The following is a 14,772-nucleotide window of genomic DNA, read 5'->3' as shown; positions in this document are numbered from 1 at the left end:
GATGTAACCACAGCGCGCTTCAAAAAACAAACTGTCCGTCTCAGCACCAGAGAGCACAAACTTTTTCCTACTTTGAAATTGCCATCTGAAATAAATGCAGCACTTTCAGAGCTGGAAATTAGGAAATTGGAAACCTTAGAAAAAGCATAAAGACGACAGGAAGATCTGCAGCAGTATGTGTTGCACATACCTAGCTGTGGTAGCTGGTGTTGCCTAGGGGCTAACAGTGCCATTTTAAGCAGGTCTGCTTGGGTCAAGCTGGTGGAGTTTATTTCCTGGACGGTGTTCTTAGGATGACGCTATCAGTCTTCTTGAACTGATGGGCTTTTCTGGAATTTTAGAAAGCCCCACAAAACTAGGGGTGCCAATCTCTAGGTAGGACATGGAATTCTCCTGGAATTCCTGCTGATTCCAGTGGCAACTTCTGAGGGCTGACTCTATGGCAGTGGTGGCGAACCTTTGGCACTCCAGATGTTATAGACTACAATTCCCATCAGCCCCTGCCAGCATGGCCAATCGGCCATGCTGGCAGGGGCTGATGAGAATTGTAGTCCATAACATCTGGAGTGCCAAAGGTTCGCCACCATGGCTCTATGGCATCACATTCCTGTTGAGTTACCATGTCTCCAGTGGTGGCCGAGCGACGCCAACCAAAAAGCAGCTTTCATAGTCATTAGGAGAGGAGGCCAAACTGAGGATGCTTGGCTGTGATGAACTTGCCCAGGATGAGTTTAATACTTTTCCAATCAGTCAGGATTGCAAGGACTGCCTTGGGAAATTTTAAAAGTGGTGCCTAGTAAGAAGTGCAGTTTAGGGAGGATGTTATGTTGATTCTAGGTGATAGTCTAGGAATTTCCCTCAGTCTCTATGGTAAAGACAACAGAGATATGGTGAAATTCTTAGAGCATCACTAGAGAGGCAGTTTTTCTCTCTCCCACTCCTCAGTTCCTTGAGGGCAAAGTATTGGGGCCAAGAGCAATGGTTTAATATCAAGCCTAGAGCAACCTGAATCTCTTTGATTTTTTCCTGTTCTATTCAGGACCCCCTGGATTTTATCCTCAAGATTCAAAAATCAAGTGGGTGTATGGAAATACTGGGCTGTACGGCACCCCTGTGCACCACTTTGAGGATCACTGGTTTAAGAGAGTGAGCTGAACACTGCAAGGTCACAAGCTCACTAGACAGCCTTCACCACCCCCACCCCCCTTAACCTGTTTCCGCCACCCACAGCATCAGGAATAATAATTTTGGGTTAGTTTACTGGGGTGCTAAAAGTGCTATTCAAATGTAACATATTATTAGTCTTGGTCATTCATTCATCTGAAGATATCTTCTGTTGTTTGGAATGATTTTGAACAAAATTAGTTTACTGAAGCTCACCCAGTATAAAAGGATGTAAAGGTATGTAAGACTACTGTTCCTATGAGTCACAGTCTGTTTACTGTGTCCTTACTATGTCTCTGAGTCCTTTACTATGTGCAACTTGAAAAAGAACAACCCCCCCCCCCATTTTTAAAGTTGTGGTAGAATAGTCTTTACAGTGGTGAACCCCTGAAGCAAACAAAATGTTGACTTGTCCTCCATGCTATGGTGGATTTATTCAATAGTGTGTTGTCAGATAGCCAAGGTGAAAGCATAATTGTATTTCAGAAAGTACATTTCCCCTGACAATTAAAGTTATTTTTCTGTTTGCTCTTCAAATAAGTTTCCATAATCTTCCCCTCAGTTAACAAATGCAGCCAGACTAACAGGCTTGTATTCTGTGTTTGTGTGTCTTAGTCATAGAGTGATGTAGCTGCACATAACTGATTTGGACAAATACCAGACATTTCATGACTGTTTTGGAAATCACATTTTGATCTGCTGGTCTGGTACTTTGGGCCTGTGGTAGTTTTTGATAAGCTCAGACAATGCTTCCTGAATTATTGTGAGAAATGAAATCACAAAGCAGTTAAGATACATAAGCTAAGAGACTTCTGGTACTGAATATGGCATTGGATGGATGTACCTGGCTTTGCTCTAGCTTTGCCAGATAACAAAGCAGTTCTGAAAGAGCTACAAAATCCCCTCTGGCCGAAGGAGACAACCAGAGAAGCTGCATGCACTCCTGGAGCGATCTCTTCCAAGCACGATCTTGATGAATCACTCACTGTAGCAGTCCATTGGAGTTGTGAAGCTGGAATAAGTGGTAGTCACCATCTTTTCCAACTTGAGCTACCAACCTCCCTCAGGAGGAAACATCCAAGTTGTGTATCCCTTACAGATGAAGTCAAGATAGAAAGAGATTGAAAGAGGAGTCCATATTCTGCTGCTGATAAGCCTGACAAAAACCAGAAACTCTTCCTAAGTGGTACAGTATAACAAAAAAAGTGCAGAATGGGCAAAGTGCAGAGAAAGAGCTTAACTAAAGCCATATTAAAAGATATTCCCAGAGGAGAAGGCATCCAAGTGAGATTCTGAGGGAAAAAATTCAAGATCTTATCTCCCTCTCAGTTGATGGGTTGCCAAAGTAAAACAATAAAAGAAGTGACTTTGCTGACATGTCAGCAACCAGAGAGAAGAAATTTGAGCCCAGCATAAAACTACGGAAAACTCTGGGAAACTATGGAAGCAGTGACACGTAGTGGACATCATGTCTACAAGAAAGGAGTTATTGTCCCTTGAAATAACTGAGATGGCCACAATCTTAAGAGTATATCTGTCAGTATGCTAAGCTTCAGGATGGAAATTGATTCTCTGAAGGCCCAATATCAGTATACCAAACATGATGTCAGAACTCAACAAAAATATTAAGGAGATGAAGGCTGCACAAGTACAAGAAAAGCTGGAAAAGACCAGAGAAGAAGTAAAATCTTTAAAACAAGAGGTGGACTCTGTACAATTGAAAGTTAAAATACATGATTGACCTTCTTTTGGAATATCAAATTAAAGAGAAGGTCTGAGACTGGTAAAGGTAACAAAGGATTCAGTTCCAGTGGAAGAGAAGTTAAATAAGATTGCCTTAGTCTTGGCCAAACATTTGAAGATGAATAAAGAAGAAATGGCATCACAGATTGAGAAGGTTTTTTTCATTTACAAGGGACAGCAACAAAAATTACATCAGTAATGAGTGCCAAAGAGATTTTCAAGAAACTTAAAAAAGACCTTAAACAAAAACTGTTCTGTAAGATCAGGTGATTTAGCAAAAGGGGAAATAAATGAGCATTTGGGAAATTAATGATAAATTAGTTAGGAGGGTAAATTCAGATATATTGTTAAATGAAGAGGGATAAGGGAGGGAAGGCAGAATTTTTATTAAAAAATCTTTGACTATGAGAATCTAGGAGGAAAGGTTTTCTTTATTTGTTATGGATTGCCTCAAATTATATGTTGATATGTTAGAAAAGATTCTAGAAATAGGAGGAACTTAGTCTCTGCTAGACGTTTAACAAACAATGAAATAACGTGATGAATAAGATTGACAGCAGGATATGGGCAGGAAGTCATTTAGGTAATGTGTACATATACGTAATGTGTAGTATTAGCTTTTGTCATGTAAGTGAAATAGGGTGGCTGGATCATTGGTGTATTTCCCTTCCTATGTCTTTCTCTTTTTTGTTGTGGATGTTAAAACCCCCCAATAAACATATTTTTTAAAGATGCATAAGCTAAAGAAGATTGTGCCACAATATGTTCTATAATGCTATTTTTGTATTCCCTTTTTGCAACGTTTGAATAACCTAAAAGCTAATTTACTCCAAACTGTACATAAGTAGAACCAGGCTCTGAAGCCCCTGTTAAGTACAAAAAAAAATCTACAAGGTATGCAAATGTCTTTGTTATTTAACAGAAGAAATTATTGGGAAAACACAATGTTTATTTTTAGAGACACATCCCTTTTTACAGTCTGGATGCTGGCGAGTAATGATAGGTTCTGCAAAAACATTTTAGTTCCTCTGGCCTGGCTCTTGTATCTCCATGGGCGTCTGACTGGTGTTTCTAGGTATGTTTATCTGAGCATATCTACAGTTGTTCTTTCTCAGCACCCCCGTTCACCCCCTTCTCAGAACCCCCGTTCACCCCCGTTCAAGTCAACCAAAAGTCTTCACTGAAATGGGGTTGATACACAAAGGAGTTCCAAGTTTCTACACAATAAAACCAAAGTCTGGTGGTATCTTTTAAGACAAGCAGGATTAATTCTGACATAAGCTTTGTTGGTCCAGAGCTTACTTCCTTCGATGAACAGGCCGACAGAAAGGGGGACGGGTGAGACAAAGAGTAGCTCATTCTTTGATCCATGGATAGATTCAGTTAACTCACATAGTGTTGTTTGGTGTCTTGAATTTTGGGTATATGAAAGCAACTGCATGGATGTGGGCCTGTCAGTTTCTTTTAATCCTGTTAGTTGGGTGGGTGACCTATTTACGGCCATAAAACATAATAGATAGTGAGTGATAGGTGACAGGAAGTCTACTGACTTCTGTAAACTGAGCATAAAAAAATGGTTACTGTGAGAAATAGACTGTTTAATTAAAGCTTGTACCGATTTCTCTTCTCTTCCTTGTGATTATGAGTCAAGATCCCGCTCCCTCCAAGCCCCTGTGGAAATGCTGTGGTAGATTTTTTATTCCAAAGTCCCCCCCCCTTTAATTTATTTATTTGCAGGCTTGTCGGTTTTGTGCAAAGCTAGAAGAAAGTTAGAAGGCTTTGTCTCCAAAGTATGATTTACAGCCCATTTCTTGCTTTCAACATACACAGTCATGGTCATTCGTAGAACACTGATGTATTTTTTCTCTAGACATGTTGTGTGCTAGGCATTCTTGACCTAACAGAAGTGCTTTCTTCAATGCTGAAAGAAACCTTGATTTTATTAAACGTAACCCCCCCCCCCCCCCCCGCTTCTATAGTCTTTTGTCTTTCTGGCTTTGTTCTGAGCCCACTTGTAACAAGGAAATTTCATATATTGAACAAAAGATTCTATTCTGGAGTTGTCGCACTTGTATAGTTTTGCATAATTTGACTTTTAAATTAGTGGTTCTCTATATCTGTTGCTGTTTATTTTAAAATTTGGTATTTTCCGTCAAAGACGTTTACAAGTTAAATAGCTACCTTCTTACTTTCTGAATTTGATTACAAATCTGAAGGCATAATAAACATGAATAAAAATAAGAATCCATGTGTAGTAGTAATAAGAGTTAGACCATAATGTGGATTAAAAATAGTACAAAATAAAACTTAAAGTCACAGTGAATTTGTCATTAACTTTTCAGGAAATTGGCTGGCAGTCAGGAGCATGCCCAGATCCAACTGAGTATGCACACTGGGCAACCCGCCCATTATTATTTATATTCAAATGGGTTAGTGGTTTTGGCCACTAGTAGAGATTGGCTGAACTGTGAAAATATTGTGGAATGACTGTGAACATTCCAGTTGCTCAGGAAAGAAAGCTGCAGGCAACAGACTATTATTGTGAGATAAGAGGAAAGCTGTCCTTTTGATTGGTTTCACAAAGACTCTAGTAGTACGGTGAGTACTGAAAAACCGAGTGGAAAAAGTCCTAACAGATAGGATATGAGAGGGTCAGGGAGCAGAGAATATGTCCCTTGCCTGCTGCATGACATTTTCTCCAAAAGCAGCCCATTTTTTTCTTTGTCTGCTTCACTAAGCTCCTGGTCCTTATGGAAAAATAAACAGTACTTCTAAAAGAAATGCTTGGAAATTAAAATTCTTGACCTTACTGGATATAAAATATGGAGCTGAATCTCATCAGCTTTTTCAATCAGCCTTGTCCAGTTCCATTCTTCTTCTACAGTTGTTGTCCAACATGGGTTTTTTTCTAAGCAGTTCTCATGGTTCCTGGTATAGCCTTCAAACGGTCAAAATGTGGGGAAGAACAAGATGCATGACATCATGGTGTTACTTCTTGTTGTACCCAGACGTGATATCACAATACTTTAGGAAGGCCTGAAGATTTGGATTCCATTGGGATTGGGTGGGTTCTTTGTGTCACAATGTTACCTCCAGGTACAATAGGAAGTGATGTTGTGAGACATGACTTTCCTCTAAGGTTACCAGCTCTGGATTGGGAAATACCTGGAGATTTTGGGGATGGAGCCTAGGGAGAATGGCGTTTGAGGAAGGGAGAGACTTCAGTGGGATGTAATATCACAGAGTTCACCTTCCAAAGCTGTCTTTTCTCCAGATGCACAGTCCTCTGTAACCTGGACACTAGTTGTAATTCTGGGAGATCTCCAGCCATCATCTGGAGACTGTAGCCATCACAGTCAACCCTAGTTCCAGCTCAGTATTTTTGTGAGGGCACGGAACCCAATGATGCTGGCAGGGGATGATGGGAATTGTAGTCCATAACATCTGGAGGGCCGTGAGTTTGACACCTGTGCTCTAAACTATACAATATAGTAGTGTTGCAACAGGAAAGCCATCCTGGAAGCCAGCAATATAATTTTTGCCACTGATAAAATTAGGGGTTTATCTTAGCAGCTTGTTAATTGTCTGCTCTGTTTTATGAATAGTTTCTATGCTGTCCAATGATGTGGATTATTATTATTATTATTATTATTATTATTATTATTATTATTATTATTATTATTATTAATTCAATTTATAATCTGTTCTTTCCATAAAACAGGCTCAGAGCAGTGTACATTAAGTTAACAATTACAATCAACCACATAAAATATCCATATGATGGCATCTATCCATATAACCTAAGATCTAAAATCTAACTACCAAAGAAGGAGGGAAAGAGAGGAAAGGCCAACTGAGCTGGAATACAGTTGCTGTCCTAAACTATAGGCCTGGCAGAAGAGCTCTATCTTACAGGCTCTGCAGAACTGTGAAAGATCCGGCAAGGTGCTAGTCTTATTTGACAGAACGTTCCACCAGGCTGGGGATGGAGCTGAAAAACCTGTGACTCTTGATGAGATCAGCCAGACAATTTTGGGGCCAGGGATCTCCAGAAGATCGTTATTTGCAGAGCGTAACGCTCTCCGGTGTGTGTGTCTGGGTAATATTGGGAGAGGTGATCCCGCAAATATTGTGACATTGTTTTAATTATAAGCTGCCTTGAGCAAAACTCCAAAGGTGCAGCATAGAAATATCTGAAAGAAAGAAAGAAATTTTGTACCACAAAGCAGCATACGATGGAGCTTTGGGTTGTGACCTTGAATTGCGGCACAAAGCGTGATCGCTTGCATGGTAATGCCATAAAAATCAAGGGGAGGTTTGGGTGTTACTAACCAAGGCCTCTTGTATGCCATGCATGCAGTCTCGTGACTTTCATCCTCAAGCCAAGCATTACTGAAGGCCCAACTACACTTTTGCATTTTTAATAGTTTTTCCTGCTCCACATGCACAGAATACTCCACACGCAGCAACAAAAAGGGGGCAAGACCTCCTCCCCAGTGCAGTTTCTGCCCAGGAAAACAACTTAGTGAGGCATTAGGAGTTCATCCTCCCCCTGTGGCAGTTTTCCAAGCCCATTTGTCTTTTATTTTTTAAAAGTAATTCCTGCAGTTACGTTGTGGCTCCACAGAACTTTTCTGGTGTCCAGGGAGCCTAGATTCAACTCTTTAAAAACACGAATGTGCCGTTTGGCCCTGAGATCTTGGAGTGCAGCATTTATAATTGATTCTTTATCTGTTTATCAAATGGATTCCAATAATAAATCAGACAGTATTTTGAGTTCTCTTTTTCTGTTTGACCTGTTAGCACTCAAGGTTTATGACCTCTCTGTATAAAAGACCATCTTCTGGTTCTCTTCGTAACACATCTCCCTCATACGGCTATAAAATGTTTATATACTGGCGTGGAACGTTTGACATTTGATCACATTTCTTCCCCATAAAAAATCAATATCTGTTCTAATAATATATTAGCTCATGTCCACCCAGTATGTTTGGCTTGTCTCCTTTGTTTCTTTTTTGAGAAGGATTTGGATGGCTGCCATTCCTTTCTGGCCTTAGACATTTTTTTTCTAGTAAGAAGAAGGGAGGGAGGGAAAACCTAACTCTATTTATTGACTCAAGTGCCTGCAAGAAGAAAGCATTATTGAAGTCCTGTAATTCTCATATGCTGGAAAAGGTTCATTGAGCTCTGAATGTATGCTTGCCAGCCTCCGGGTTGGGGCTGGAGATTTCCTGGAATCACAACTACATTTCAGACTACAGAAATCACATATTTGTTTATTTATCTAAAACATATATTTGACTTCTTCTGGGGAAAAATGACTCCTTTGGAAGGTGGACTGCATGGAATTATACCCTGCCAAGGTTCTTCCCCTTTTCTCAGAGGCGTAGCTGGGCCAAATTGTGCCCGGTGCACGGTCTATATTTCCCCCCCCCATCGCCCCCGCAGTGCCCTGCCCCACTGTGGTGCCCCCCTTCTCCCCTTTCCACACTTACCTTAGTTCTTTTCCTTTTCCTATCACTTTTTCAGGCTGAAAAAAAGGCCTATTCACAGTTCAGGCTTAAAAATGGCCTGATGGGAACTATACTTTCCAGGAGACCTGGTGAGCCCCAAGCTCTCAGGCAAGGAAAGAATGCCCTCTGAGATTCCTCCTCCTATCTCCATCCCCCCTCCAAGAGGGCTGTTTCCATAGCCACTGCCTCTGCAGCAAGGCAGTGCTGTGCTTTTTTTTGGGGGGGGGATGCTCAATGAGTGAGGCATTTGGGAAACCGTTCCCCTTCTGGCGCCGTGGGAATGGCACCTGCTTGGAGGCACCGCTTTTCGGCACCTCCAGTTTTCTTCTGGAGGCATGCCCATGCTGCCCTTTGACCCCCTGGGGTCAGAGGGCAGTGAGGTATGCCTCCCCATTCCTGCCGAACTCCGTTGGGAGAGAAGGTGAGTTTGGGGGAAGGGAAAGGAAATGGAGGTGGCTCCGTGGGCAGCGGCTGCTCTGGGGCCGCTTGCACCTCAGCGTGCAAACGGCCCTGGGGCTCCACCAACATAATTTATGCTAGTGGGATGCCACTGCCCCCCGCCCATGCGGAATCCGCCTTAGACTGATAATGAGAGCTTCATTCATCATCTTCTAGAAATCTGATTTCAGACTGTACCAGTGATTTTTTGATTCAGTTTGAAAGGGGACACATTTGACATTGCACACTTGTGTCATCCTGTGTCTGGAGTTTTCTTATCTGCTACTTCTAACTAGTTTTTACATCTTACTTTCTTGCATGGTGCCTGTTCTGATCTCTGAGCTTTTGAAGCAGCGAGGCTTCTATGAATCATAAAGACATTAATCACTTGACTCGCTCTTCCTCCTTCTGATCATTATCAGTGGGCTTCTCTGAAGCTCTCGGCCTCAAAGAGATTTTTACATCTCATAGAGCAACCTGAAGAACTGAGCTCCTTGCAAAGTCAACAGAATTAAACTTTATCTCATCAACTTCTTTATGTTTGGTTATTCCAACATAAATTACTGATTGATTTGTTGTACGATTCATTATCTTTACACTAAGTTTTTTAGGAAGAAAAAGACCAAAAGAGGGAAAGAGAACAGTATTATTAATTCCATTTCCTTCCTTGGAGAACGCTGTCTCATCTCTAAGTACATCTCTGTTCAGTTCTTCCAGTTTTAAACCTCCTCTTTCATTCTATTGATGAGGTGAGCTTTTAAGTTGAATTTTGAATGTAATCAGACCTTCAGCAAAATAGAATAATATCTGAAGCTCACTACAGTGACTGATTCGCAAGGGGAAAAAAGTCTATTATCGCTCCCACGCATACCTACTGGAGTCACAAACACCCCCTCCCCATTTACATTAGCTTCCCTATCTGGCATTCTGGAAGCAATTTTTACCTTTGCACAGGCATCCAAGCACATTCACACATCTCTATGATCCAAATTGAATTCTAGCAAATTAATACAAGTTGTGTACTTGAACAAGTTTGTTTACACACATATTGAGTATGGAAAAGAGCAACGCAGAGGTGGATTTTGTTTCCGTTACACAGATGAAAATGTCGTACAAGGTAATGTGGAAGACATTCTAAAATGTCTTTTAGAAAATGGAAGTCCAGTTTGGCTGATGAAGAATATGAGAGGGAACACAAATGGTGGCAAAAGAGAAGCAAGTTAGCTGTAAGGGAGGCAAAAAAGGATTATGAGGAACGCATGGCTGCGAACATCAAGACCAGCAACAAACAGTTCTTCAAGTACATCAAAAGCAGGAAGCCAGCAAGGGAAGCGGTAGGTTCAAGTAGGATGACAAAGGTTCAAAGGGTGTGCTAAAAGATGGTAGGGAGATTGCAAGGAGAAGTTGGGAATGAATTCCTTTGCATCTGTCTTCACCCAAGAGGAGGTGAGGAACATTCCTGCACCTGGAACCAAGCTTCGTAGGGAGGTGAAACTGCGGAACTAGCAAAGATAGTGGTAGACAGCGAAGAAGTTCTGGCAGCCATTGATAAACTAAATGTTACCAAATCCCCTGGCCCAGATTGCATTCACCCAAGAGTTCTTAAAGAGCTCAAGCATGAAATTGCTGATCTTCTCACTTTAATATGCAACTTATCCCTGGAATCAGGCTCCATCCCTGAAGACTGGAAGATGGCCTAACGTCACACCAATCTTTAAGAAAGGATCGAGGGGGGACCCGGGAAATTACAGGCCAGTCAGTTTGACATCTGTTCCTGGTAAATTAGTAGAATCTATCATTAAAGATAAAATTATAAAACATGTAGAAAAAAGCAAGACCTGCTGAGAAAGAGTCAGCATGGCTTTTGCAGAGGCAAATCCTGTCTTACAAACTTACCAGGAGTTCTTTGAGGGTGTAAACAGGCATGTGGACAGGGGTGAACCGTGGGACATTGTCTGTCCTGGATTTCCAAAAGGCTTTTGACAAAGTTCCTCACCAGAGACTGTTGAGAAAAAACTCAGCAATGAAGGGAATAAGAGGGGAAGTCCTCCTATGGATTAAAAACTGGTTGGAGAAACAGGAAACAAAGAGTGGGTGTAAATGGGAAGTTCTCACAATGGAGAGATGTCGGGAGTGGTGTCCCCCAAGGATCCTGCTTTGGGACCAGTGTTCTTTAACCTATTCCATAAAATGACCTGGAAGTAGGGGCAGAAGCGTGCAGGCCAAGTTTGCAGATGATACCAAATTATGTAGGGTGGTGAGAACCACAAAGGGATTGCTAAGAGCTCCAAGCTGACCTTGATAAATTAGGTGAGTGGGCCTGTGAAATGGCAAATGCAGTTCAATGTAGCAAAATGCAAAGTGATGCACAATAGGGGCAAAAACTCCAAACTTCACATAAGACGCCTAGTACAGGGGTCAGTGCTATCAGTCACAGACCAGGAAAGGGATTTAGGTGTCTTAGTTGATAGTTCCATGGGAATGTCAACTCAATGCATGGCAGCTGTGAAAAAAGGCAAACTCTATGCTGGGGATCATTAGGAAAGGAATTGACAAATAAAACTGCAAAGATTGTCATGCCCTTTATATAAAGCAGTGGTAGCAAAATTTGACTCTGAGTACTGTGTCCAGTTCCTGGTTTCCAAGCATCTCAAAAAGGATATTGAGGAGACAGAAAAAGTGCAGAGAAGGGCAACAAGGATGATTGAGGGAATGGAGCACCTCTTCCCAAGTGAGGAGAGGCTGCAGTGTTTGGGACCTTTTAGTTTGGGAGAGGAGGCGGCTAAGGGGGGGGATATGATTGAAGTCTATAAAATTATGCATGGGGTAGAAAATGCTGACAGAGAGAAATTTTTCTCTCTTTCTCACAATACTAGAACCAGGGGGCATTCATTGAAAATGCTGGGGGGGAAGAATTAGTGGGGGTTGAGGGGGGGGGGGGGGTGGGGGGGGGGGTGGCGGGGGGACGCCGTGGGGGGGGGCCAGGGGGGGGGGGGGGGGGGGGGGGGGGGGGGTGGGGGGGGGGGGGAGGACTAATAAAAGGAAACACTTCTTCACGCAACGTGTGATTGGTGTTTGGAATATGCTGCCACAGGAGGTGGTGATGGCCACTAACCTGGATAGCTTTAAAAGGGGCTTGGACAGATTTATGGAGGAGAAGTCGATTTATGGCTACCAATCTTGATCCTCTTTGATCTGAGATTGCAAATGCCTTAACAGACCAGGTGATCGGGAGCAACAGCCACAGAAGGCCATTGCGTTCACATCCTACATGTGAGCTCCCAAAGGCACCTGGTGGGCCACTGCGAGTAGCAGAGAGCTGGACTAGATGGACTTTGGTCTGATCCAGCTGGCTTGTTCTTATGTTCTTATGTTCTTAAGGGTTGCCGAAAAGCACGTCCTCTGGGCTTCGAAGGCTAGCCTTTGCATCATTTAATATTTTAGCATCAAGCATTACAGACCCACATTTTTTTCTGGTGCAGATTGTGTACCTGACATTTGCCTTTACATTCTCTTCCTTTTCTGTTTCCTCCCTCCTCTGCAATTTATTAGCTGTATCCAGGGTACCACTGGGCACATAGGAAACTTTGTTCTTAGATGCCTGATGTTAAACATTCTTGATGTTAGATGTAATGAGCAGTGATGAAGGGAGTGGGAACTGCGCCTGGGGCATGAACTGCCCGCGCGGGGCCCTTCCCGCCCCCGACACACCCCGACACGCCCTGCCCCCCAAACACCCCCGCCTCCCCATGTGACTGCAATGGCAGCGCCTGGGACAAGCTGCCCCAGCTGTCCCCATTGCAGCTACGCACCTGGTAATGAGCTTGGAGGACTGGATATGCCTTGTATGCTGCCAAGACTATATCCAAGGGATGAGAAGCAAATGAAAGGGCAGTCCAGGAAGAGAGAGTGAGATCGCTTCTCATCCATCAGCTGGTGGGATGCCTGCCTGCCTGCCTCTCTCACCAGCAACCACAAATTAACTGGATAGATAAGGGAGGATCTGAAGAGCAGCAATGTCTCTTCAGTGCTTCTTCAAGCTTAGAACTGAACTCGTGGGTCGGTTGGGGGCAAACTGTGTGTATGTGTGTTTTGTAAATAGCTTCCTTTGATTTTTTTCCCTAAGTTGTGGGATCCCTTGCTTGTCACTGGATTGTGCAAGGACTCGCCATTCAAACATATCTAGTTGTTAATTGCTCATGGAATTCAACCTGGTAGCTGAGAGGCAGCATCATGTAGTGGTTAAGAGCAGTGGACTGTAGTCTGGAGAACCAGGTTTGATTCCCCACTCGGCCACGTGAGCAGTGGACTCTTATCTGTAAACTAGATTTGTTTCCCCTCCCCTGCATTCCTGCTGGGTGACCTTGAGCTAGTCACAGTTCTTCAGAGCTCTGTCAGTCAAACCCTTCCTCACAAGGTATCTTTTGGTGGGAGAGGAAGGGAAGAAGTTTGCCAGCTGCTTTGAGACTCCTTATAGGAGAGAAAGGCAGGGTATAAATCCAAACTCTTCTTTTTCTTCTGGGCATGGGCAGTCATATCTCAGCCTATCCTATCTCACAGGGTTGTTGTGAGGATAAATTAATGGGGGAAATGATGTACACTTGTCCTGAGCTCCTTGCAGGAAGGGCAATATAAAAATAAGGTAAGGAAATAAATGACAAGTGAATGATCTGGTGACTTTAATTCAGAGGCAAAAAAGCACCCACCTCCCTTCCCTCGGAAGAAAAGAATACAAGAGGAACTTAAGTTTTAAGGATACTTCAGTTGAAATGGACTCGTTTGCTTCTTAATAAATTGAAATACCTCAAATATGCTGAGTTTGCAGCATCTGACTAATGAGAAAACAGAAGAATTGGCTTTTTGGATAGGTTCATTTTATTTAATAAACACATCTCTCTCTTATTTGTAAGGCACTTGGAAATGGCATTATTGTCAGAATCATTTGTCTTCCAAGCAACTGCTCAATGAATTGAAAATGAACATTTGCATATAGTTGGTTTCAATTGTATCATGTTGAAATGGCCTTCAAATGGAACTATTCTCCAAATGTTGTTCACTATTTTTTAAAAGGTATACCCCACCTACATACAAGGTTTCTCAGCAGCTACAACATTAGAACATCCCAAACCATCTCTTTAAAACACAAAAGTAAAAATTCCAACATTAACCCTTCCATTCCAACATCGAGCCCTTCAGGGATGAGGAGGCCTATAAATTTAATAAATAAATAAATAAATAAATAATAAAACCCTAACCCCCTACCTGCAACCAGCAGCATCATAGAGGGAGCACCCAGGGAGACTAACCACATGGCTGAAAGAAGAGGAATATATTTGCCAGGCACCTAAACCTATAACAGGTTGGTGCCCAGTGAACCTCTGAGGGGAGGTTAGTCCAAGACTTGGGGCAGTCACAGAGAAAGGACTCCCATGTGCCCCTACCACCCCGTATCTTGGCGGGGAAAAACACAAGGAAAACCTCTTGCTGTGACTTCAGTGTCTGAGCAGGTACATGTGGGCACAGACATTCCTTTGGTTAGGCAGGGCACAAGTGGTTTAGGGCTTTGTATGTTAACGTCAACACCTTGAATTGGGCCCAGAAGCAAATTGGGAGCCAGTGCATGACCTTCAGGACTGGCATTATATGCGTCTGGCCAGGTGTACCAGCAAGCAGCCATGCTGCACCAGCTCTAGCCTCTGGATCGTCTTCAAAGTAGACCTATATAGAGTGCATTACAATCATTCAGTTAGGACAGTGGTTCTCAACCTGTGGGTCACGACCCCTTTGGGAGTCGAACAACCCTTTCACAGGGGTTGCCTGAGACTCTTTGCATCAGTGTTCTCCATCTGTAAAATGGATAAATATTAGGGTTGGGGGTCACCACAACATGAGGAACTGTATTAAAGGGTCGTGG

This window comes from Sphaerodactylus townsendi, linkage group LG02 (assembly GCF_021028975.2).
Source record: "Sphaerodactylus townsendi isolate TG3544 linkage group LG02, MPM_Stown_v2.3, whole genome shotgun sequence".
NCBI lineage: Eukaryota > Metazoa > Chordata > Lepidosauria > Squamata > Sphaerodactylidae > Sphaerodactylus > Sphaerodactylus townsendi.
The sequence above is the reverse complement of the archived record's forward strand: the minus strand, read 5'-3'. Positions refer to the sequence as shown.